Below are 25,418 nucleotides of genomic sequence, written 5' to 3'. Positions count from 1 at the left end.
GAAAGGAACTATTTCCATGTCTTTAATCTTTCCCATATTTCTAAAGACATCTGGCTGTACGATGTACAAATCCTGTGATTTTGAATCACAGATTCTCAGAGGCAAGACTCTGGCATCTGTTTATGTGTGCTTGATATTGGTTGTGTAACTGGGACTGCTGGGCCCATGCCAAAGCTAAGTTAAGTGAGTTGGACTTGGTGTGGATGGATGGTGGGAAGTTAGGAGCGAGGGTCTTCTCGTCCTGTTCTTGCCCAAAGAGCAGTTATAGCACTGTGGAAATTACACAACCTTCAGGACCCTAGGTTGCCTCTAAAGTGATGATCATAACCCTAATCTCAGACTGGTACAAGGCGGAGTGAGGCTGGGGATGGAGCTGCAGTGTTCCTAGGCAGAGCCAGAGTGGTCATGAGGGAATGACCCCTGCCTGTCTGTGGGAAGAGCCCTGGAAGCTGGGAGTGCTTCCATGCCCAGGAAATCCAGCTCTGGACATTGAGGAGAGACATCTGGAAGCCTCTGGGTCCAGACACTCCAGATGCCAATCATGGAAACACGACACTCTGAAAAGTCAGCAGGCCCAGGGATCCAGGAGCTAGCTGATCTGCAGGAGTCCAGGACATCGAGCCAGGGTCAGGTGGTCTCCCAGGCATTCTATGAGGATGCAGAAGGGATCTTAGAGGCACTCAACGAAATATTTACTTATGAAGGAAAGGACATTTCACCGAGAGCTCAAAGCCAGCTGTGTCTGAAAGGGGGCAAGAAGCCCACTGCCCAGGTGCTCTAGAAAGAAAACTGTGACACTTGTCTTCAGATTTGTTCAATCCCCTGCGATGACATCAGTGTGGCACTCAGAAGTAATGTGGGTAGGCTGGGGTGGGTCTCAGTCGGCAGTGTGCCTGGCGTGCACAAAGCCCTAGGTTGGATTCTCCAGGATCGCTGTGAACTGGGCATGGAGACACACACCTGGATCCCAGCACCCAGCAGAGGCAAGAATATCAGATTCATCAGCCTCACTTACAGAGTGAGCCCAGGGTAGTCTGAGGTACGTGAGACAGACCTGCTTTTGAAAAGAAAGCCATGGTGTGATAGGATGCTGTGAGAAGACAAGAGAAGCTTCCGAAGAAGCAGAGATAGTGTTGAAGCCAGTGGATTTTCTATTACAGGCCACAGTAGGTTAAAGTGTGTGTGTGTGTGTGTGTGTGTGTGTGTGTGTGTGTGTGTGTGTGTAGGTCAGTGGTATAACAACTTCGAGCTAGACATTGCGGTAGGTGGGGGGTCAGTTTCTATGGAAGATGCAATGCACAAAAGACCATCTCGAAGCAGATCTGCTTTTCAATGCCACAGTGTACTGGCAGTCTGCACGTTGCTAACACAGACCTCCTTTAGCAAGCTTTTGTTGCTCTAAGTTCTGCATAGTTGTGGCTACTGCTGATTTGAAAAGTAGACACGGAAGCCTAAATGAGCTCGTTTTTTAACTGTTTCTTTTATCAATGTCAGGTGACATGTGGAAGCTAATTTGGCTGAACTCGGAGATGTGTGTTTACCCCAGCATTAGGGAAAGAAACCAGTAACCGAGTGATTTTAGAGCCAGAGGAACGGAACTTGGGTGACTTCAGTTCTGTAGCTCTGTAGCTGGACATGTTTGTAGCTACTCCACGGGAATGGGTACTACAGTGCTTCGTCACCAGCTGACTCCAGGCAGTGAAATGTATGACAGGTGGGACCTAACAAGAGGCAATTAAGTCATTAGGGGCTTGTTCTTAAGAGAGATGATGAGCATCCCCCCTCCCTCTGTCTCTGTCTCTGTCTCTGTCTCTGTCTCTGTCTCTGTCTCTCACTCACAGGCCCACGACCACAGAGGTAAAGTAGCTGAAATCATAAGCCAAAATAAACCAACCTCTCCTCTTCTAAGCTACTGTTCTGTTTCTTTGTTATGGTAATAAGAAGCTAACTAATGCAACCAAAGGCATCAGAGATTGCGTTGTCCACCGAACGTCTGTGCCAGGAACTAGAGAGATCATTTCCTTTCTTAAAAGTGAAGAAATGGACACTTAGTTTAAGGGAAGAAGGAAAGGGCCCTAGGGTGTAAGTGCTTGCAGTGCAGGCCTGACCACCTCAGTACACATCCCCTGAGACCTTGTAGAAGCCAGACGAAGAAGCAGTGTGACCCGTGTGATCCTGGGACTGGGGATGCTAAGAAAGGAGAAGCTATAGACGCTCATGGGCCAGCCAGCCTGGAGCACATGGCAGTGGGCAGAGGACCCTGCTGTAAATAGGGTGGGAAGGAGAAGAATGACACCGGAAGGTGTCCTCTGACCCCACACGGGAGCTGTAGTATACCCACACCTGTCTCCACACACAGTAACATGCACGCACATGGACACACACACACACACACACACACATACACACACGCACACATACACGCACACAAAGTCAACAGCATACAGGGAGGAAAGTGAGAATTATGAGCAGATACCAGTCTTTTTTTTTTTTCTTTTTTTCGGAGCTGGGGACCGAACCCAGGGCCTTGCGCTTGCTAGGCAAGCGCTCTACCGCTGAGCTAAATCCCCAACCCCGGATACCAGTCTTAATTTGTGAGTGCTCACGGCCTCGTTGGCTTCGCTTGGACCTAGGCAAGTACACAGTGACCCAAGTCCCTGTTTGCTGCTCTCCAGCATCTTTTGTGACTCTTTTCCAGAGAAAGACTCATAAACAAATTGCATAAAAATGCAGTTTCCTGGTGGTGGTTTTTCTTTAGAGAAAACATGTCATCTATGGTGACATTTGAAAGCTGCCAGAATTAATTCAGAAGCAAAGACGTGAATTACGCTGCATTCCCAGAGTTTATTGTGATGTGAAATTTACTGGATTTGATGGGTCTCATACACATGTGCATGCATGAATGAATGAATGAATGAATGAATACATACATACATACACACACATACACACACATACATACATACATACATACATACATACACACACATACACACACATACATACATACATACATACATACATACATACATACATACATACAAATACACAAGAATTTTTTTACATAGAGTCTTATTCAGGCTAGCCCTGAGTTTGGGATTTTCCTGCCTCAACCTCCCAAGTGCTAGGTAGGTTTGCAGGTACGTACGGTCATCTCTATGGCTTTAACTTACCTTCCCATGGCTTTTCATGACCCCATGTGTGTCTCTTGAAATACAGAAAAAGAAAACATCAGAAGTTATAGCAAATGAAAACATTGACTTTGTTCTGTCTCCTCTCTTCTCCCAGGAATTAAAGTCAGTCTCTCTCTCTCTCTCTCTCTCTCTCTCTCTCTCTCTCTCTCTCTCGCCCTAAACTCTCTTACCTTGGCTTTCTTATCAGTCTCACTCTCTGAAGTCTGGGTGGCCCACGCAGAAAGCAGGCTTTTCTGGTGTGAAGAGTCCAGTTTCACTCATTTCAGCTTTGTCCTTCACTACTTACACAATCATGAGCTGTTTGTTCTTCAAGTCTCAACGTTTCCATCTTTAATATGGGGAGGGGATTTAAGGACAGCCAGTTGTTTAGGAAAGCCTGCTTTGCATTGCCTTAAAGAATTAGTAATTAGCTTATTGCTTTGGCCCCGTCCTTAGGGACCCACACTAGGTGCTCTGATCAGAGTTTTGCACGAGGGCTCACTCTGACAATGCCCATGTTAGGTGGCATTGAGGACTAAAGGCTGTTCCAGCCTTTGAAGACCCTGGCTCAGGTCTATAGACAATGCGTGCTATAAGAGAAGGATCCAGGGATGTCAGCCAATGGGCTTTCTGGCTGCCGCGCCTGCTCTTGTTTCAGCTATCAAAGCAGCCCCAAAGACCAGACTCCTCTTCCACCGCCCTCAGACTCACAGTGCTCTGCCCGTATACTTCCCTGCCCTGCTATCTACCTAGAAAGCCAGCATCGCTGTGTTTATTTACTGATTTTAAAGTACCAACTCTTCCTTCTCAATGACATCATCAACACCATCTTTACTTTGAACTGTCTTATACATCAGAGCTTATACTGAGCAACGAGGTCCAGGCTGCGAAGCAGAATTGATCTTGGCGCCTGACTTTATGTATTTGTTTTAAGCGTCTCTTATACGCTAGCTTAGTGACCAGCTAAGGTCTTTTCTGTTGTTGACAGCAGAAGCTGAGCAGAGCCAGACCCCGTAGTGCTCGGTCCCCACTGTCCCCGGGTCACACGTTCCTTCTCTCCTTCCTTCATTTTCCACAAAGTATCTGAAGTATTTACTTCAGTACAGCTATGCAGATGAGGAATTGTCTTGTGCTTTTCCTGGAATGTATTTGTTTTAAACAATTCTTCTCCCAGATGTACAATTATAGACGGACACTTGTTGCCGTCTTTGTAATCATCGACGTGGTCATCATCAACTCTGTTGTCGCTGTTGAGTGTTTCTAGCGTGCTCCTTCTTTATCTCGTTACTGCCAGGAGGTTAACTGTTAATTTTCCCATCACTCCTTTGGAGGTAAGGAATCTTTTCCAACTGGCTGCTTGAAAAGTTTTCTTTTTAATCCATCTGCCCAGCTGTGCCACTTGTGTTTCTGACTCTTGATGATTTTAAGAATTCCTAAACAGGGAACTTAATTCAGTATTGTCTCAGCTAGCATCACACTAAGCTTCTCACGTGCTTAGTTTGCTGTCTTTACGGAGCACCAGCTACATGTGTTGAACATGCCTAGCATGCACCATATGTGCATGTGTGTGTTTACCGTTTATCAATATGATTCCCAATTGAGGTCTTTACTTTGACAGCACTTTCCATGTCACAAATGCTCTTCCGTGTCTACTCTTCTAAATTCTTCCCATTCGATTCTTAATTAGTGCCACCCTATTTAGTGAGGATTACAGTAAGAGAAACATCTCCTACTGTGTGCCAGGCATGAGTTCGAACCATGGCGTCTTTCATCTGGAGTCCCAGTGTATCCCCAAAGTACATTATTATTACCACTTTGCAAATGAAAGTGCTAACGTTTTTTGAATTAAAAAATTATTACTTCATAATTGTGTGTAGACAGGACATGTTAGAAGGGACTGAGCACATGCTATAGCATGCTTGTGGAGGTCAAAGGGAAACTTTTATGGAGTCCATTTTGTCCTTTCACCTTTACATGGGTTCTAGGGATTAAAGACAGGTCAGTAAGCTTTGTGCCAATGAACCATTAATCTTGTCAGCTCCAAAGTTCTTAGTTTTAGCTTCTTTTTAATTTTTAGTTCTACTATTATACTTGTGTTTTAAAAACCATGGGCTATAGTTTTCTGGTGTAAGTTTCCATTTGGAAATCTATTTTCATGTTCATTCCTGATCACTCCAATACTGGGGGTCATCTGTGCCTCTTTTATTTAGTCTTGTATTTCCTCCACATCCTCCGTCACTGGTTCTGTTGTCTGGCAGCCCTTGGAGTTTTAAGCAGAAGGCATCATGGTAAGGGTTCTGAATGGGCCGATAGGTTTTATTACCTTCCAGACATCATTGGATTTTTCTCCAGGCAGGAAGCAAGAACACAGGCAGATTACCAAGCCCCAACCCTGGACTGAAGGGATTATCGTCACGCTGGCTTGCAGAGTTAGGCTACAGGAGTCCCAGCGTGTCACAGGCGAGCACAGCTTATCATGTGATGTTTAATGCTGGTCTGTGTGTGAACACGAGCTGCTGCTCACTGCACACACAATCCTGAACAGCTGCTCTTTGCCATGACTCTCGTGGCCACGTTGTCAAGAAAACAATGTCTTTATCCCAAAACTCTGGGCTTCAAGAGACATAAAGCAGAAAATGGTGACCCCTAACTCTCCTGATGGAGGTGGGGCTTTGAGGGTTTCTAACCAGGGTGACATTTGTGAGTGACTGAATCACTCCCAGGACACCTCTAATGTGGTCCCCCAGGGATGGGGTTCCCTGCACTGGGCTTTGGAATAGAACAAGGCAGCCCTGTCCCGGAGTGAGTTCAGGGGCCACCTGTATCTCAGGGGGTTCTCAAGGCCTCCTTGGTGATGAACGGACAAAGAAGACACTTGTGGAAGTGTGGAAGGAGGGGAAGTAAGAGAGTGGCAAATTCCCATTCTCTTAAAGTTGCCGGTAATTTTCCTCACTGAGATGAAGTTTTGATAAAGCCAACAAACAAACAGAAGAAGATGAGGGCCTGTAATTTCAATGGCAAAGAAGAGATTAGGACACAGTTAGGGAAACTGAAGGCCCCTGAGGTCACACTGTCCTGTAACACAGTGTTCCTGGGAAGGCCCAGAGATGGCAGCTGCCTTTGAAGGACTGACGGACTCTGCTGGGTTGAGGATGCTGCCCTATGGGACACTGTCTTTTAAAAACCCTATCTTTGTGATCACTTAGCAGGTACATTAGGAAATAGCATAGAACCTGTATCCCTTCTTCATCATTCATTCATAAATCAGCATTTTGCTTTGATTTTGAACGGAATGTGTGCTAATTATGTCGGCATCTCTAAGAAGATCCCACAAACCTTTTTGAATGTCAGCAAGAAGAGGAGGAAGGGTTATTGAGTTTAGACCTATTATGTATGGTTTTTCCTTTGCTTAGAAATTTTATACTTCATTTGCAAGCTTCGATCCTGAACAGTGAAGAAAGAACCGTTTTGTTTTTTCAACTTATGACAAAGGATGCTCACCAGCGTCCAAAGAAACTTTGACACCGAGAAAAAGCAGATTTTTCGTAGATGACATAAAGGAAGCCTGCTTTAACACACGCAGACTCGGCTGCCAGGAGAGCCACAGCTGTCTCATCGCTACTCAGTCCCCAATCCTGGGCCAAGCCTGCTGGCTGCTTGTCTGGCTTCCATGTTGAGCCATTTACAAAGATCTAACAGGAAACGCTGGCTTTGCTTCCTTCTGTCCTGAGTTTTTGAGGTTCAACTGGAAATGCACTGTTTTCTGTCATGGTATAAAAATACAAAAAACTATCCTCCTTTTGGGGGCTGGCCATTACCTGACTGTTCCAAGGTGATAGTGAGCACAGAGTGTTCTCTGTGTCTGACCAGTGCCGGGTGGCATCCGATAAGGCGGTATGATGGCATCTCTGATCCTGGTGATCACCATTCCTGCCACGGTAACAGGTTGACCCAACTGACGGTCCCCGGCGTATGTCGTCCCTTGGCTACAAGAGCTTAGATGAATATTCTCACTTGTTGCCTGCTGAGGGAATTTGATCCTTGGTGAGGCTGTTAATGAGGGAAGCAATAGAAAGTTCTGCCTCCTTGGGCTCTGGGTCAGAAAGGCAAGCGTCTTCTGATTCAGCCTCTAGAAGCGTCACTGACTCTGGGATTTTGTTGCAATTATTCCTGGCTCAACCTTCAACGGAGCGCCATCTGGTGGCGATTTGGGGCTTGGGCGCCCTCTGCCTCTGATTTTAGACAGAAGGTCAATCTGTTGAACATTTGGGCAAAGCCATCAGGAGGAAACTGGTCAAGGGCAGCAAGAGGTGCTCGCTAATTGAGCAAAGGTATTTCAAAGCCCTGGAACTTAATGCTTATATTTTCAAAGAGGGAGAGGAGAGGGGGAAAGGGAGGGAGGGAGAGAGGGTAGGAGAGAGAGAGAGGGGAAGGAGAGGAGAGAGGGAGGGAGGGAGGGGGAGAGAGAGACAGAGAGACAGAGACAGAGATAGAGAGAGACAGAGAGGGAGGGACGGAGGATAAGAGAGAGAGAGCCTGGGAAAGTCAGGGAAGGGGGGAAAGGGAAGGAGAGTGCCCGAAAGTTTCTATAAGAGGTCAGACACTGCTGAATTAATAAATGTCTTCCTCAAGCAACAGAGGAAGACAGATGTCCTGTTAGCAGAAAGCCTCAGAAACACTCTCAGCCACCCAGAGAGGGGAATCCCCACTTTTCCTCCACTCTGTTGTTGAGACCAGCGTTGTAGAGGACCTCCATGTTTCCACTTTACGAGACGCTCAGTGTAGCCTGAACAGCATTCAGCCCCTCTTGTTAAAAGGCAACTTGCTGTGACTTCATTAGGTCAGAAAATAGGAACTCAGCAGGCTGAGGAGATGGCTCCGTGGCTCAGGCGCTTGCCTTTCAAGTGAGCTAGGACCCTTAGCACCCGGGTCAATTCCTTCCCAGGGCAGCAGTCCAGTTTGTACTGGACCGATCTCCAGAACAAGCTATCTACCTAGGCTTACAGAACTGTCAAGCTCGGTTCAAATGAGAGACCATGCCTTACTAAAACGGTAAGGCGTAGTAAAATGATGGAAAAGAGCTGATTGTTTACCCCTGGCCTTTCCATGTATGACTGCATGCCCGCACATGCATACCCACACACAGGTGGATGGGAGCACAATACACCACACACACACACACACACACACACACACACACACACACACGTACACAATCATATGCGAAAACAAAACAAAAAAAAAACTTCTCTGATCAGCATCTACCATTCAGCTCTGTAGGAATCTTTCTCTTCTTGGAATAGCGTATGCTTGCCTGTAGCTGCCATGTCCACTGGTACCGGCTGGTAGTGTGACACGGGCAGCCTTGTCTTCACACAACTCTGGGAACCAGAGTCTGGCGTGAAGGTGCCGCTGCGGCTGCTCTGCTTCTGGAAAGAGTGTCCCGTGTCTGTCTCCTTGTTGCTGTGCTGGTGGTGCTCTCTCTAACGCTCTGCTTGTGGACAGATCACTGTGATCGTAGGGTTGTGTGGCATCCTTACTGTGTCCCCTCACCACCATCGCTCCACGTCTTCCGTCTTCACATGGTACGTCCCCTTCCCCTCTCCTTAGGGGACCACTCACACTGCCCTGGGCTCCACCATCCTCCCACATGACCTCACCTTAACCTACATCTTGGTGGCACAAAGGAAAAGATTCGTTTCCTTCAGAAGAACTGGAGGTCTGACGAATCTGTCCATAAGAAACGGGCAAGGCAGAAGCCACAGGTTCTAGCCCGCTCTGCTGCATGTTCTCGGATTTCCATTTCACGGACCACGGTGAATGACAGACACAGCAGAGGAGAGCTCTATGTCCCACTGTGTCGCTCAGATATTTATAATTTATTTTATTTTTAAATTACATATATACGTGCATGCCAGTGTGTGTCGATGTGCACATGTGAGTGCCAAAGCCCACAAGGCAGGGAGGGGTCCAAAGGAGGCTGTCAGATTCCCTGTAGGTGGAGTTGCAGGGCGGTGGGGAGCTGCCTGATATGGTTGCTGGGAACCAAACTCTATAAGAACAATGTGCTCTTTTAACCACTGAGCCACCTCTCCGGGGAACCGATGTGTTTTTCCTCAGAAAGGCCGTCAGGGCCTGCTGTTTGTTGGGAAGATTTATATGTCGTTCACTTTTTACCTGTTCTGTTTCACAGGCATAAAAGGAACAGCTATAGCCTGCTACAGTATAACCTTTGTCTCCCCGGCCACAGATCCCACGAGAAATGAGTACACTTTCCCGTGAGACCTTCTGTCCAGGACAACTCCTTTCTTGGCACACGTCTGCTCCACAGGTCACACAGTAGAACCCACTCTAAAGCATGCGGCATTGCGATTCCTTATGCACTGTGCCTGGTGCTCCTTAAGGAAACACTGCGCTCCTGCCTGAAGCAGCAGCCCAATTCTAGCGTGGCTTGTTGGCAGCTCAGATGGCAGCTACTGTGCTAATTGGTTTGCATGCATTGTTTTGTTTTGTTTTTGTTTTTACCTTAAATATATGTGTTTATTTATTTATTTTGCTTTTTCCTTTACCTTAAATAATTTAAAATTCCAAACATGAAAAAGAAACACTAATTCTTTGATTTATTAGGTCTCTTGGAAATCTACTATCAGAAAAATAATCTGAAATATAAAAGTTCATTAAATCATCAGGCATTTTCAGTCTGTTCAACAATAAGGTATTGTTGGCTAGAACATAGACAAGGTATTATAAATGCTTCGAATCTGAAGAACAAGAGCATACATATGAGGAAGACACAGACTGAGGAGCTTGTATATAAAAATATATTGCATTGTTTTGTTTAATCCCTGAGATAAGCATGGTACAATTATTATTCCCACTTTACACAGGGTGCGGGTAACGGGGCATCTTGGCCCAAGTTGTATAGCATGTTAGTAACAGAGCTGGGATTTAAAAGCACATGTATGATTCTAAAGCTCATGAAGTATATTTATTAGTGGTTTCCACAGTGACCCTCACCACTCACCATTCTAGTGATCTCTGTGTGTATAATGTGTGTGTCATACGTGTGTGTGTGTGTGTTCTGTGTGAACAGCATAGCGTGTTGCACATGTACGTGTCTGCCTCATTCTCTTGAAACACTGCCTCTCTCTGATCCGTACCTGGGTTTGAGGCAGGCAGGCATAGGAGACACTTGAGGCCTGAGACCCCATTAAATTTGGGTTATACTCATATTCCTCCTCTTGTGTTAATGCACTTGGCAACCTGGTTCCTCCACCTGCAGGCACTGTGCACACACACACCCTCCAAGCGGTACACCTAGCAACCTCAAGCCCCTACCTGCCCCAGGCTCCATGTACTCTCATATATCATCTTCCTTACCCCTAGTAACAGGCTAGTTAGCGGTTTCAGTTTAACTGTATCTCCAGCGTATGGAGGTATGAACAATAAAAGGGCTCAGCCTGAACTGGGTTTTGGGGTGTGCTCTAGAAAACGTTAGGCACTATCCTCTCTTTACTCACCTATGTAGAATGTGGCCTGCATATGATTACAATCAGATGTATCTCGGAAGGGACATGTACAGCAGAAAAAAATGAACATGTGATCTTACGTATCACTCAAAACAGAGAACCATCCGATCTATGTCACTAAGTAACCAAACTCCTCTTGAACCCTCTGGAAGAGAGGCCCAAACAGTAACGGACCATGAGAACCCTCACTCGTGCGGTCCACTACCAGTCTCCACAGCGGTCCCTCTATTCTCTGTACCATGCATTTGCTCTGAAGAAAATCACCTTGCTTCTTTTGCAAGTATGTGTGAGTTCTTCCTTTCAGTTTTTAGGATAAGCAGCCAAAACCCTGGAAGGGCCTGGCTTAGACCCTGATCACTGTTAACAAACTGGCAACTGGCAAGACCCAACAATCTTCCTGACTCTAGCCTTCATCCCCTCTGCTTAACCCTCAGCTGTTTACCTGGGTCCTGGAGATTTGAACTCAGGTCTTCATGCTCGCACAGCAAGCCCCCTCAGCCGCTGAGCTGTCTCCAGCTCCCCTCTCAACTTCTTGTTTCCTGCACCCATACACCTCTCGCTTACAAGAAAAGCAACCCAAGTTCAGGTTCACAGGGAGAATGTAATAGTCTGTTCTAGTTCGGGTTTCTATAGCTACTACGACAACACAATGACACCAAAAGCGACCTGAGTAGGAACCTTCTGTACAACAGTTCATTGTAAAAAGCAGTTAGGGCAGGAACTCAAACAGAGCAGGAGTCTGGAAGCAGGAGCGGTGCGGCGGCAGTGGAGGGGTGCTGCGTACTTGGTTGTCTCTCATGGGTGGCTTCCTTAGCCTGTTTCTAACACCCAGGACCAGCAGTCCAGGGATAGCTCCCCAACTGTGGGCTGGGCCCTCCCCCATTTCTAGTAAGAAATTGCCATATAGTTTGCCTACAACTCAATTTCGAAGAGGCAACGTCTCACTTGAGGTTCCTTATCTCTGATAATTATAGCTTGTGTCAAGTCGACAAGAAACTAACCGACGCATGATCCAAACCCATTTTAATGGGCTATGTTTTCCTGTTGACCACTAGATGGCGCTATGCCAACTTTTCTCTTCAGATCTTGAGCCCTTCAAAATACATTCATGAATTCTTGGTCTCTCTTTGGGCCTTCGAAAGTCCAAATAGATTACAGAAATAGAATCTGCGTGGGGCCAAGTAAACACAACTGGGTCAGTGCACTAACCCATTCAGTGTTTTTTTGGGCTTTATGAAAAATAAAACTGTTCCATAGAGACTATAGACAGTGTTGAATCAGCCATCGGCTGATACACACATTACAGTCTTGGAGCTGTGTGAATGTGTTTTGACCCATAAAGAACCATACAAAGGCTATCGTCAGCAGCATCACTAGATAATGTATTGTTCACTTCAATCCAGGCGAAGCTATGGTAGCTTTTGTAAGATAATGTCTACTCTCTACAGACTATGTACCTGGAGTGTGTTCTCTGTGAGTCCAGCGTATGGTCAACCTTGTTGGACTTTCAGTGATGTGTTTATTTATCAAACACATATTTACTGTTGGCTTCCAAAGTCCTGTCCTTTGTTAGGCGTGGTGTATGTACCAGTGAGCCAAAGGCCAAGGCTCCCTGCTGGTGCTTCGTATGTTGCAAGTGCACGATATCAGGTGTACGAGTACATGTCCATGTGTGCATGTGCGTGTATGTGTCCAACCAGTCTCCATTAATTGAAAATTCCCTATTAATCTATTCACAAAAATGAACTTAAGTGATTTTTCTCTCAGATCTGCTTGGTACCATAGCTTTGTATTTTTTATGGTGATTCTGCTGCTTTCGGTGCTAAGCACTGCCTATACGTCAAACTACAGGATGACTGAGATGTGTCTTATTCAGAAAATAAGTGTGCCAGAGAAGGGCAGTTGAGGCAGGAGTTATATAGTGCTGATTACCATAGTTCTGTGTGAGTGGATTAAGGGCAGGTATTAAATGAGGCCTCTTTAAAAGGAGAACAACACGAAGCAGGGTTAGGTAGACTATACATGAAGGAAAGTGTAACCAAACCAACCGAGGCTTCCCTTGAGGACGATGGGTTAATATTTGCCAGTGTGGTCTTCTTGGTGACTGCATAGCTACTATGAATAGCATGCACTGGCTCTCGGTGTTTGTGCTGGAGCTCACCTGTGCACATATTAGACCGTGAGTAACATTCAGTTGACCCTGAACAGGACTGCCATGGGCAGATATCCCTGTGGCTGCTGGGTGAGCTATCAAATGGAATGAGCCATATGTACACAGTGGGGAGGAGGCTTATGGAGTAAGGGAATCTCTGACTTGCAGTCCAAAGACCCTGATGCTGGCAACTTTCCTATAAGGCAGGAAGACAGGAAGGAATAAGGAGAGGAAAGAGAGGGGTTGGGGATTTAGCTCAGTGGTAGAGCGCTTGCCTAGCAAGCTCAAGGCCCTGGGTTCGGTCCTCACCTCTGATAAGAGAGAGAGAGAGAGAGAGAGAGAGAGAGAGAGAGAGAGAGAGAGAGAGGAAAGAGGATCCTATCTCCATGCACTACAAGGTTTCACAGAGCCGAGGGGAAGGGAGCTTACTGTCTGTCTCTGGGGCGACTGAGAGAGAACAGAGTCAACTGCATCGCAATAGACTAAGTGGTGAACTTCTAGAGATAGTGAAGATTTTAAAAATAGTTTTTTTTCCTGTGCCCTAGCCAGAACTATGTTGCTTTAATGGTTACAAAAGTATTCCTCATCCTCTTCAGAGATGGTGTGGAGCACTTGAGGTATGTGGCTGGCTTCCTTTCTGCAGAGCTGAGTGGAAGGAAAGGATTGGGGGAAGGCGGGGTAGCAGAGGAGAGACAGCAGTTAGACAATTCCTAGAGCTCTCCAAAGGGAAGAAGGAGATTCCTTTAACATCCAGAAATGACTCTGTAAGATGTGTAGTATCCAAGGTCTGCAACATTATAGTTAGCTATGCAAAAACATACAGAAAAGGGGACTGGACCGGTAAGAATCACTTCAGGGAGCTCTCTTGGTTAGAACTTGTGAAGGATGTTGACAGCAACCTAAAGGGCTTTATTTTCCCACCAAAGTCAGAAACCAGGAAGGCAACTCATAGGCAGCGGGGAAGCAGCTTGTAAATACCTGACTCGGAACCACTCAGAACTACTCAATGGTGCTTTTGTTCTCTATCGGGAAATGATCTTTTTTACTGAGAAAGGTATAATAAAAAGAAGCTTAGAGAGACGTGAAACCAGAGAGGAAGCCCTGCAGCTTTAACATTCTGATAAATGCCGAGATAGTGAGAACAGTCTGGGGCTCAGCGTGAGGACTGGGAGCCAGTCCAGTGGAAGAGCCAGGGAACCAGAGAAAAGGCTCGTCTCCAAATGGTCTGATGGATGAAAATCAGGGGCAGGTAGATTCTGAGAAGGCAAGGAAAGATGGTGCTCATTCCTGCTAAGTATTAGAACCTACCATTAAGCAATTGTAGGCATAAGCACCTAGAGCAGCTAAACATATTTTCTCTTTTTGTGTGACAGCTACTGTCGGGAGGTTCAAAAGGTTCATATATGTGGATGAGGAACATGGATTGGATGCCTTCATGCTATAGCCATGTGTGGGCAATGCCTGACCTGGAGCATAGACCAAATGCGTGCTTTGGGTCTTCCCAGTTCCACAGAGGTCTGCAACATTTTCCTCTGCAACAGAGGAAATCTGTGCAGAGTACATTTTGAACAATTCTCTGCTGCTGTGCTTGAGGGCCAGCATACAAAGAGATGCCTGTGCTCCTGAATGGCTTCAAGAGGTGAAATCCAGGGATTCCACCCAGTCTGCTCAAAGCGAGGGCAGGTATGTTCACAACAGCATTACTACTACAGCCGAGCAAAAGAGACCAGGGAGCTGTGTAAAGTGCTTATCACATAAACATGAGCACCTCAGTTTGGGTTTGCAGAGTCCACATAACAGGCCAAGCATAGCTGTGTACATCTATCCCCTGAGGAATGGTAGGAAGAGGGAGGAGACAGAGACAGGCAGATCTCCAGTTGGTGAACCCAGATTCAGTGACTAGAGTCTGTCTCAGAAACCAAGATAGCTAGGGAAATGGCTCTTCAGTTAAGGCCACTTACTACACTATCAGAGGACCAGAGTTTGCACACCAGCACCCATGCTGAGCAGCTCACAAAAGCACCTGTAACTCCTGCTCCAAGGTATCTAACATCCTTCTTCTGACCTTCATGTGCACCTGAACACACATGTTCACATACACAAGTAAACACACACACACACACACACACACACACACACACACACACACACACACACATAGTTCATTAAAGCATTTGGAAAGCTAAGTTAGAGGACAAAGAAGACAACCCTTGATGTTGATCACCGCTGTTCACATGCATGCACACATATTCATACACACCCCTACACCTGGACATACATGTGCACATTCATACACCACACACATATACAAATGGAAACAGCTCAAGTGTTCAATGTGTAATGAGTAAATACAATGTGACATAGTCACATTTTAAAATGAGATATACATTTTACAATATGAAAATGTCACCCAATGAAAGAACAGCCAAGAGAAAACATGCTATATCCATATAATGAAATATGCTAATATACTCTTGCAGTAAGAAAGAATGAAATGATGTGCTCTAAAACACTGATCAGATTTTAGAATCATTTTCACTGAGAGAAGAAAGTCCCAGAAGACGGTACAGTGTGTCATTTCACGTCTTTCTATAAAGCACCCGGAAAGATAGATTTAGGGAGAATAGGAGAATTCGTGGTGGCTGAGCAACTGCTCAGAGTGGGTACATGCCTTCCTCGGGAGTGATGACGTTTCTGAGATTGAAGGCAGCCATAGTTGTATACCTGTGTGAACATGTAAGCATGACCATATTGCACTTTAAATGCATGAGTTATATGGTGTATAGACTTTTCCTCAACACAGTTAATTGGAGGGGAATTCTACCAGGGGAAACATGTTGCCTGCAGTTTTAAAGGCACTCTACCTCCTTAGCCTGGGAGCTGCCACAGTGTTACTGGCCCCTCCTGGATCCCTTTCGTTCCTCCCAGTTTAGCTACGGGATTGGCACTACCAGCACTGACCCGGCTTCTCTTTCCTAATTGCCTTTGCTCCAGCTTGGCTCTGGAATCTGCTATTACCAGCCCCAGCCTGGCTTCTCTCTCTGTCCACCTTTGCTCCAGGATTGGTCATGTTACCAGCCCACTCCCGAAACCCTGGAATCTGTGGATAAAACACTTGCCTCTATGCACAATTGCTGGGCACAGACAACTCCTGCCTTTACCAGTTTATTATCTCAGTCTCTTCCTCTGCTCTAAACTTAGTGGCTTGCATTAGCTAGTCCCCACCAACATCACACACCCTCCGGCCCCAGCCTGTAGCAGAGGCTGTAGACACCTTCCTTATACTCCTGCTGCTTTTTTCTCATTCCAAAGCACAGCCAAAAAGTCCCCTCCTTCTTCCCTGAGTCTCCTCTTCCTCTTTGAAGAGACCCAGAAGTCCCACCTGTACCTTCCTTATAGCAATTGGCCCCTGGGCTTCTTTATTGACAAGTCAAGAACCAACTGGGGAACAGAACCTTCCCTTACAGAAACATACTGAAGCATTATATGAGTTCTCTCTGGTCCCGAGGAGGAGTTTCCTTTGAGGTATTGACTTCCTAACCAGCCTGCTACCATGTTACATGCCCTGTTACATGACAGAGCCATGAGTTGTCATCTTTGTACTTTCAGACACCAGCATGGTTCTCAGCCCAGAGGTCGTTCCTACGTGTTGTGGAGAAACATATCCTAAGTGAGTACTTTTAGTAAAATATGACACTGGATGCTTCTGAAAAGGTAATTGTTCCCAGAAAAGACCCACAGACTCAGCCAGTGACATGCCTCAGTGTGTAAAGGACCTTGACAACAAACAACATGCTGTGTTTGACACCCAGGACCTGCACGGTAAAGGACTCATACAAGTTGTTCTCTGATCTCCACACAGCAGCTTGGAACATATATGAGCATGAGTGTGTACACTCATACAAATAGATAAATAAACTATAATTAGAAAACGACTTTAAGACTCACTTTATAATGTTAAAATGCCAAATTTGATCAAAAGTAAACAAAGGAATTGACAGCTTCATTTTTTCAAACTTTTTTTTCATTGTTGAAAAACAGATTATGCAAACAAGATGCAGACATTCCTTCTGTGTAGGCAGGGAGAGATGGACTTTTCAAAGTAAATTTGCGTGGTTTTGACCAAAGTCATGTCTTTTTCTGCTTCATCTTTTGCTATTAAGCACTGCAGACTCGGTTTTCTTCAAGAATGTCCACCGAGTACTTGATGGTATAGATTCCTCTGCTAGCAGGCAATGGTATACCCTGCTTAAGAAGGCTCTGTGAAGCAACATGGTTTATGAATGCTGGCTATTCCATTTTCATGAACTCATACTTCCCAGCTACTCTGAATGAGGAGTCAGCCATTCAAGTCCATCTGTAGGAAGAAAAAGCTCCCTACTCAATATATAATGTAGCCAGGAAACAGGTTTTCTTCTTTGACAATCCAATGGTGTTACCATCCAATGAAATCCCTTCCTAGCACATGGCTTACTGTGTGTGTGTAGAGAGAGGAGAATTAAATGCTCACTTGTGATGCTATTTTTCACTTCTCAGAGAGGCAAAACCCACAAGTGGAGTAACACTTGCTGGCGGGATGCTATGTAGTGCAAGCCTCAGAGAACTTGGAAATAGCTAACATAATTACATGCATTACCTTCTTGTTCAGCAATGTTAGCACTAGGAACCCCTTCCAAAAGCCATACTGTCAAAAGTGAGAATAGCACACACACTAGGACTTTCTTGGTACCCTGGGGAGTATGAAAGGCCAGGAATAGCCCAAGGTCTCAGCAGCAGGGAGCTCTCTGAAGGAGTTCCACACGCACACTGGAAGCCAGGAGGGAAGCTCTCTGTGTGCCGACGAAGACTGAGAGTCATTTTGAAGTGCAACCCAATAGAGAATGTGTTGTGTATAATGAGCTATCCTTTCTCTAGAAAAGGGAAGAATGCATGTGCACACACATCTATTTGCTTCTGCAAAAAAAGTGGGTAAGTAAAAAATACTGCAGCAGAAAAATATAACAGAGTAAGTGTGAGAGAGATCACAGACTCTTCTCAAGTGATCTTCTTGTTTAGCAGTGATATGTGTGTATGTGTGTAAATACTATAACACAATCACATAAAAACATTTTAAAAATAAAAAAGCACATATGCATACACACATGTACAAATACATAGTCTTAACTTGACTTATAAATAGTAATATGAACTCATATGGTATCGTTTTAAATATTTTTTTAGTTCTCTTCACTAAAAAGATCTAAAAATAATGGTCATGAGTGACCAACTCACGAAGAACATTCACAGGTCTTCAAATCTGTTCAACAACGAATGGAATAAAGGCTTCTCAGGAAGAACTGATTTTCTTCAGAGACAGGAGATATACAAAGTGAGCCTAGACCGTGTGAGGGTGTTTCCAAAGAGGTTTAACTAAGGAAGGGGGGAGAACCTGAATATAGGTGGCACCATCCCCTAGGCTGGGACCCTAGTCTAAAGAACAAGAAAGGGAGCTGAGTACTGGACTACACCTCTCTTTGCTCCTTGATTGCAGATGCAGTACAATGAGTGGCATCAGACTCCTTCACCACTCGTACCCCTCCTCAGTGAACTGTACCTCCTCAGACTATGAGCTAAAGCACAGCCTCCTTTCTTGGGTGGCCTTTTGTCAGGTGTTTGGTCACAGCAATGAGAAAAGTAACTGATATACGCCGTGATGTATACTGTATTTCTTTCTCTTTTTAAAAAGATTTCTTTATTTATTTTACGTGAGTTCACTCTCTCTGTCTTCGGACACACCAGAAGAGGGTACTGGATTCCATGTGGTTGCTAGGACTTGAACTCAAGATCTCTGGAAGAGTGCTCTTAACCACTGAGCAATCTCTCCACTCCCCTGACTGTATTTCTTTTTAATAGTCACAGTGCTGAACAAAAATTGTCAAAGAAGAAAAATACTCAAACACTAAAAATAGTCAAGCATTAGGCAGAAATGTTTGAGAAACAGGAGACAGTTGAGGCCTACATGCTGATGGAGCCAGTCCCCGATGTCTCGTTTTTGAGGCAATGTGATAGAGCCTTGGTTATCAATGATAGCAAAAATTACAACGTTAATAAGGTAATGGAAAGAATCACAGGAAGCCCATGTGTGCTAGCATCACTGCAGCCAACACAGCTGATTGTATCCTTTATAGCTTAATAAGGAAGTAAATCGGGAACGAAGAGGACTTCGTCCAGTAAGATGTCAGTCCTGAGTAGAAACGCTGTCGTTCGTCAGTCGACCGATGGTTGGTTGTTTCTGGCTGTCTCCCAGTGAAGCTTATCAGACTGTCGAAATTATAAGCTTAATGTGGTACCATTTCTTTGGGGGACTCACCATGGCCCCAGAAGACACTACTTGTCGAGCACGGTGATGTGCACTTGCAATCCTAGCCTTTAGAAAGCAAAGACAAGAGATTGTTGCGTATTTAAAGCCAGTCCAGGCCTCCTAGGGTACCTTAGAAGACCTGTCTCCAAAGTTGGATATCATCACATAATAAAAAAGTGTGTTTTTCAAGTGGAGGCACAGTTCTTGCCTGGGAAACTCACAGGAAAATGCCACTTGACACTTCAGAGAGATTAGTTTTCTCTAAGACAACATTTTTTTAAGAAGTTTTGCTCAGCTGGGTGGTAGGATGGAGATGGAGACAAGGAGAATCCCTGAGTTCGAGGCCAGCCTGTTATACAGAGCTAGTTCCAGGACAGCTAGGGCTACACAGAGAAACCCTGTCTCAAAACACAAAAACTAAAACTAAAACAAATGGGGAAAGATCTGCATGATCAGAAGAGGCCCACCACCAAATGGTAGGCAGAGCTCAGGGAATCCTGCAGAAGAGGGGAAGGAAGGATTGTAGTAGCCAGAAGGTGGAGGATACCACAAGAAAACCCACAGAATCAACTAACCAGGGCTCACAGGAGCTCACAGAGACTGAACCGACAACCAGAGAGCCCGTGTGGGTCTGCTCTGGGCCCTGTGCATATATACTGTAGTCGTGAAGCTTGGTGTTCTTGTGGGACTCCTAACAGTGGGAGTTGGGCTGCCTCTGAATCTTTGGCCTGCTTTGGGGACCCGTTTCCTCCTACTGGGTTATCTTGTCCAGCCTTAATAAGGGGGGTGTGCCTAGTCTTATTGTATCTTGATATGCCATGTCTGGTTGATATCCCTGGGAGGCCTGCTTTTTTGAAGGGAAACAGGACAAGGTGTGGGTCTTGGGGGAAAGGAGGTAGGGAGAGGGATAGAGAGGAAAAGAGGAGGAAGGAGAAATGCAGTCAGGATGTAATATATGGGAGAACAGCAGCAACAACAACAACAATAACAGCAACAATAACAACAACAACAACAACAAAAGTTTTGCTTAAGGAGCTAAAATTTTCCTGAAATAATGACAGAATATTCCTGGCACGTGTGTGGCATTCTAGCCCATGTTAATCCTGGTAACTAATGGTTAATATACACCATCTCACACAGGAAGGTGCTGTGTGAGGCGTGCTTTACAACTTTCAATTAATATTCAGAAATATGACTGTTGTGAGAATGAAACAATTTGGGCAGAAGCAGTTGTGCAGTCCTTGAGAAGTGCATTTGAGGAAATGTAACTGAGACAGTTGAAATGGGACTCATGACATTACCTTCAGCCTGACATTTGCGGAATCTCACGTAGTCAAACATTCCAGGAGAAAATGCATCTCTCATTGGATTAAAAGTCCAGAATCCGCTCAAAAATGTGGCCTGAACTGGTGCAGCGAAGAGGTCTCAGAGGGTGGGGATCCTGGCTAACTGGTGCCAAGGTAAATTCTTCCCAGCCATGCCTCCAGTAGGAAGCAGAAGGGGGATAGCGACCTACTTGGATGTTGCGCTCAATCTTTCTTTATTCTTCCAAGTATTTCTGCAGGAGGCTGGAGTTTTCTGTCTTCTCATAGCCTTTGTTCCCTCTTCTATCTCATTAGGAAAGGGGTTTGGGGAAGACAGCAAGCTAGGTTGAGGGTAAGTTAAGGAGGGCTCAGAGGAGCCCACAGAGAAATGTTCTGGGGGAAGGGGATGCCAAATGGAGAGAAAGCCAAGCTGTATGTTTCCCATTGGCTGGTAGGGGCCTATCAGCTGTTTCTGTCTTTCAGGGACGTAGGTGCAGGCTCCAGGATTGTTCTGAGGTCCTAGAGGCCCTTCGCGAGGAGGCTTTGAAGTTTTCCATGCAGGTGATTTCCAGCACTGCCTGTAAGTCTACTGTCTGCTGGAAAGCCACACAGGTCTCTATGTAGACACAGCAGAGGCAGCATGAAGCCAAATTGAGAAAGAAACAATACAGTCACTCCTTGCCTCATGCTAAGGTGCTGACTGGATAGCCTTTGTTCTTCTCCACAGACAGGTGTCTTGGAGCTAGGATGTAAGACATCTTTGGCAGTTTTGCCTGCTGTGGTAGGATAGCGTAATGGTTCCTTGTGTCCACAGTTGTGCTAGCATCTGTGTTACCCAAGTACTTGCCATGATACCTTTTGTGACCAAAGGGTTATCTTGCAGACATAGCTTTGGAGCCTCCATCCTTCAATCTGGTTCATCCGTTGTTCAGGCTTCTACTATTGTTCAAGTGAGTCAAATGGCAAGAACAGGGGACACAGGATGGAGGATACAGGAGGACTGCTGACCTCATGACCAGAAACCAAAATAAAGAGGGAAGAGTTGGGGTCCCAGAGTATCCTTTAAGAGGAAGTCCCCAATGTCCCAAAGACATCCCAGTAGAACCTACCTCTAAAGGGAGTCTGCTCCCTCCCAGTGATGCCACCCTGGCCAACGAAGTTTTTTTTCTTCTTTCAAGTTTTGTTCTTCTATTTATTTTGCATGTGTGCATGCATGCATGCATTCCACAGTACATAGGAGGTGGGAGTCAGGTGTCTGCTGCTGCCATATGGGTCTCCAGGAGTGAACTCAAGTCATCCACCTTGGTGGCAAGTGCTCTTACCCATTAAGCCTCTCATTGGCCTGGAATAATTTTATGCCCCTAAGATACATGGGTCTTGCAGGATGGTCACTATTTCCTAGAGCCTGTTAAAATACTCCCTCACCCAGTGAAAGGGATTCTAAAGAGAAGATTACACTAAGGCTCTTGGGGTGGTCAGGTGGTCCTGACTTAACTGGATAGATAGCCCCTGTGTAACTGCAAAAGACCCTTTGAAGTGGGAAATGGGAGGGCTAGAGAAGACAGCAGAAGCAGAGGTCCAGGTGCATAGGTTAGCCGAAGATGGGCCGAAGGACATGGGCCACCTCTAGAAGCTCAAAAAGGCTTGCAGAAGCAGCATGGCCCTGCTGGGTCTTCAGGATGGCAGAGTAACCGCTTCATGATTTCAGCCTAGAGAGATGCATTTTAGATTTCTAGAACTAGAAAATAGTATGTCTGTGTTGTTTTAAGCCACTAAGTCTGGTCTTTTGTTACAGAAGCAAAGGAAAGGAACGGTCTGGCTATTAGCCAGATGAGACTGTGTTCAAGTCCTTGACAAATTCAAAATACTGGCACAGCAAGGAGGGACTTCTTTGGCTTGCCTTCTGCCCTCTCCAGTCAATATGGAAGAACCCAGAAGCCGGAGGAAAGGGGTCTCAAAGTGGTGAAAAACGGAGCCTGCCCAGGCCAGAGAGCGGATACCTCTGCTAGTTTACACGCCAGAGTCAGCGCTGGTGGCAGTTGAGTCCTACTAACTCAACTCCATACTGAGCCCCAGCCGCTACCCGCTGTACACACACACATACACAGACACACACACACATACACACACACACACATACACACACACACACATACACAGACACACACACACATACACACACACACAGACACATACACACACGCACACACACAGACACACACACACATACACACACAGACACACAGACACACAGACACACACACACATACACACACACACACAGACACACACACACAGACACACACACACAGACACACACACACACATACACACACACAGACACACACACACATACACACACAGACACACACACACACGCACACACACATACACACACAGACACACACACATACACACACACACAGACACACACACACACATACACACACAGACACACACAGACACACACACACAGACACACACACATACACACACAGACAGACAGACACACAGACACACACACACACATACACACAGACACACACACACAGACACACACACACACATACACACACACAGACACACACACACAGACACACACACATACACACACAGACACACACACAGGCACACACACACATACACACACACAGACACACACACAGACACACACACACATACACACACACAGACACACACAGACACACACACATACACACACACAGACACACACACACAGACACACACACAGACACACACACACACGCACACACACATACACACACAGACACACACACATACACACACACAGACACACACACACACGCACACACACATACACACACAGACACACACACATACACACACACAGACACACACACACAGACACACACACACACAGATACACACACAGACACACACACAGACACACACACACACACGCACACACACAGACACACACAGACACACACACACAGACACACACACACACACACACACACACACACACACACACACACACACACACACACACAAAAACCAAATATTAAACTGTCTTAAAAGCACTCTCAGGAGGAACCTGGAAATTGGTCCCAAATTTATTGATTCCACAAAACAAGTATTTCATGGGTGGTGACTTTATATGTTTGTATGCTGGCAATTTGTCTCTTTGGGTGTATTCCCTCTTCTCTCTGGTATGTGCATATGTGTGCAAATGAAGACAATCACCACCCACCTTAGTGTTTGAGACAGGATCTCTTCAGTGAACCACACGTTTGCTGTTTTGGCCACAACTGTCTGGGTAAGAACCCTGGGTCTGCTTCTCTCTGCCCCGACAGTGCTGGAATTTAGGTTCCTGCAGCCATGCTTTCATGGGAACAATCAGCATAGCAAGCCCATGACTCACTGAGCAGTCTTCCCAGCTCCCAGGAAAGTTCTGAACTAAATACACACAATGTGTGGAAATGTACCTGGCCGGCCCAATGTTTACAGTTCCACTACAGTTTAGTGACCCTTAAAAAAGGACATGCTTGGTGTTTTCCTGACTGTGCTCAGAGCACTTCCTTCGAATGCTTCCTCATTGCCACACCCAAGAAAATACCACGGCAAGAATGAATTCTTAATGACCACACAAGGAAGAGCAGACTTAGACTATGGAAATTCATCAAAAAGGGCTAGGCTTATCAAATCAAAGTGTGATGGCCAGTTCCAGCTAGATCCTAGATGAATGAGAAGTTGTTTTATTCTGTAATATTTGCAATGCAAAAATACTAAAAATGTAGTGGTTTTTGTATTTGAAAATGTATTGGGCATCTTGAGTTTTCCTGGGAACGCTGGTTAGGGCGTGTTTTTTAGAGGGCACTCTATTTGTTGGGGAGGCAACTGTGGAGGTATGAGAAGGGAATAAATGTTGGAGTTAAGTGGATCTAGAAGGCCTTGGTGTCTGACATCTTGACTGGAACTGTGCTCACTTTGCCTGTCTGGCTTTTGGTTGCCCTGGCTATAAGTAACTGGGAGACAAGACTCCTTAGTAATCCCCTGAGATTACAGTTGAGGAGCCATAGATCAGATTCTACTGTTCAGCTCAGCACACGGTGGTTATTTAGGGTAATGTCAGCTCCATCCCATCTGTCGTTCTGGTATTCCTCTTTGTAAAATATTTATTGTGTGTGTGCATACGTGTGTGTGTTCGTGTCAGGGAGCATGCATGATGCACACATGTGTGGAGGTCAGAGAACGCTCTCAAGTGTTGTCCTTCGACCTGGTTTCTGAAGATGTGTACTCCCGGCTGCTTGGCCCTTGAACCTCTGGGCGATTCTCCTGTGTCTCTATCCCATCCCACAGGGGTGCTGGGATCGCAGGCGTGTGCGGCTGCATCGGGCCAGCTCTTGCATAGGTTTTGGGGACATGGACTCAGGTTGTCAGGCTTGCAAGATAGGTGCTTTGTCTGTTGATCATCCCCCAGCCCCTGGTGGTTTTTTTTTTTTGGAGTCAGCCACTGAGGAAATGGGTTATTCTGTTGGAATCTCATGGCTGTAGTGAGTAGGTTAGCCTTCTATACAGCTTTCCTCTTCTGCCTTAAACTTGTAGGGATCAGCAGCAGCTCCTGAGTTGACAGATGGACTGTCCTTACTTCCTGCATAGCCCTTCAGCCCCTGAATGTATCAAGAGACATATCTAGAAGACATGCTGGGGAGACGAAGCCCAAAGACCTTGCTTGACCCAGCAATCCACACATTCCACAGTTCTGCTGCAGATAGTTTGCTGAGACCCTCACAGAAAGCCCTTGGCTTCATTTGTAAAGTGTTGGTTCTACAGCATTTAGCCTATGCACCACTGCTGGGCAGCAGGTCAGGGAGGGTGGACAAGCCCTGCCCAGGACAGCTGGCTTCCTCTGAATCGATCATTGTCACACTGCTG

At 45.8% G+C, this 25,418-nt stretch overlaps 1 long non-coding RNA gene across 1 annotated transcript; it reads right to left on the bottom strand.

Moving 5' to 3' along the window:
* Positions 1-1,461: 1,461 nt before the first annotated feature.
* Positions 1,462-11,317, bottom strand: LOC108352516 (uncharacterized). Its single transcript, XR_001840795.3, has 4 exons — positions 11,145-11,317; positions 3,365-3,522; positions 3,174-3,207; positions 1,462-1,721 (listed from the first exon to the last, which is right to left on the bottom strand). It is a non-coding gene; the product is annotated as an uncharacterized LOC108352516 (long non-coding RNA).
* Between the last annotated feature and the right edge of the window lie 14,101 nt (positions 11,318-25,418).

Source organism: Rattus norvegicus, chromosome 13 (genome assembly GCF_036323735.1).
Source record: "Rattus norvegicus strain BN/NHsdMcwi chromosome 13, GRCr8, whole genome shotgun sequence".
Classification (NCBI taxonomy): Eukaryota; Metazoa; Chordata; class Mammalia; order Rodentia; family Muridae; genus Rattus; species Rattus norvegicus.
This window is presented reverse-complemented; position numbering and strand designations above follow the sequence as displayed.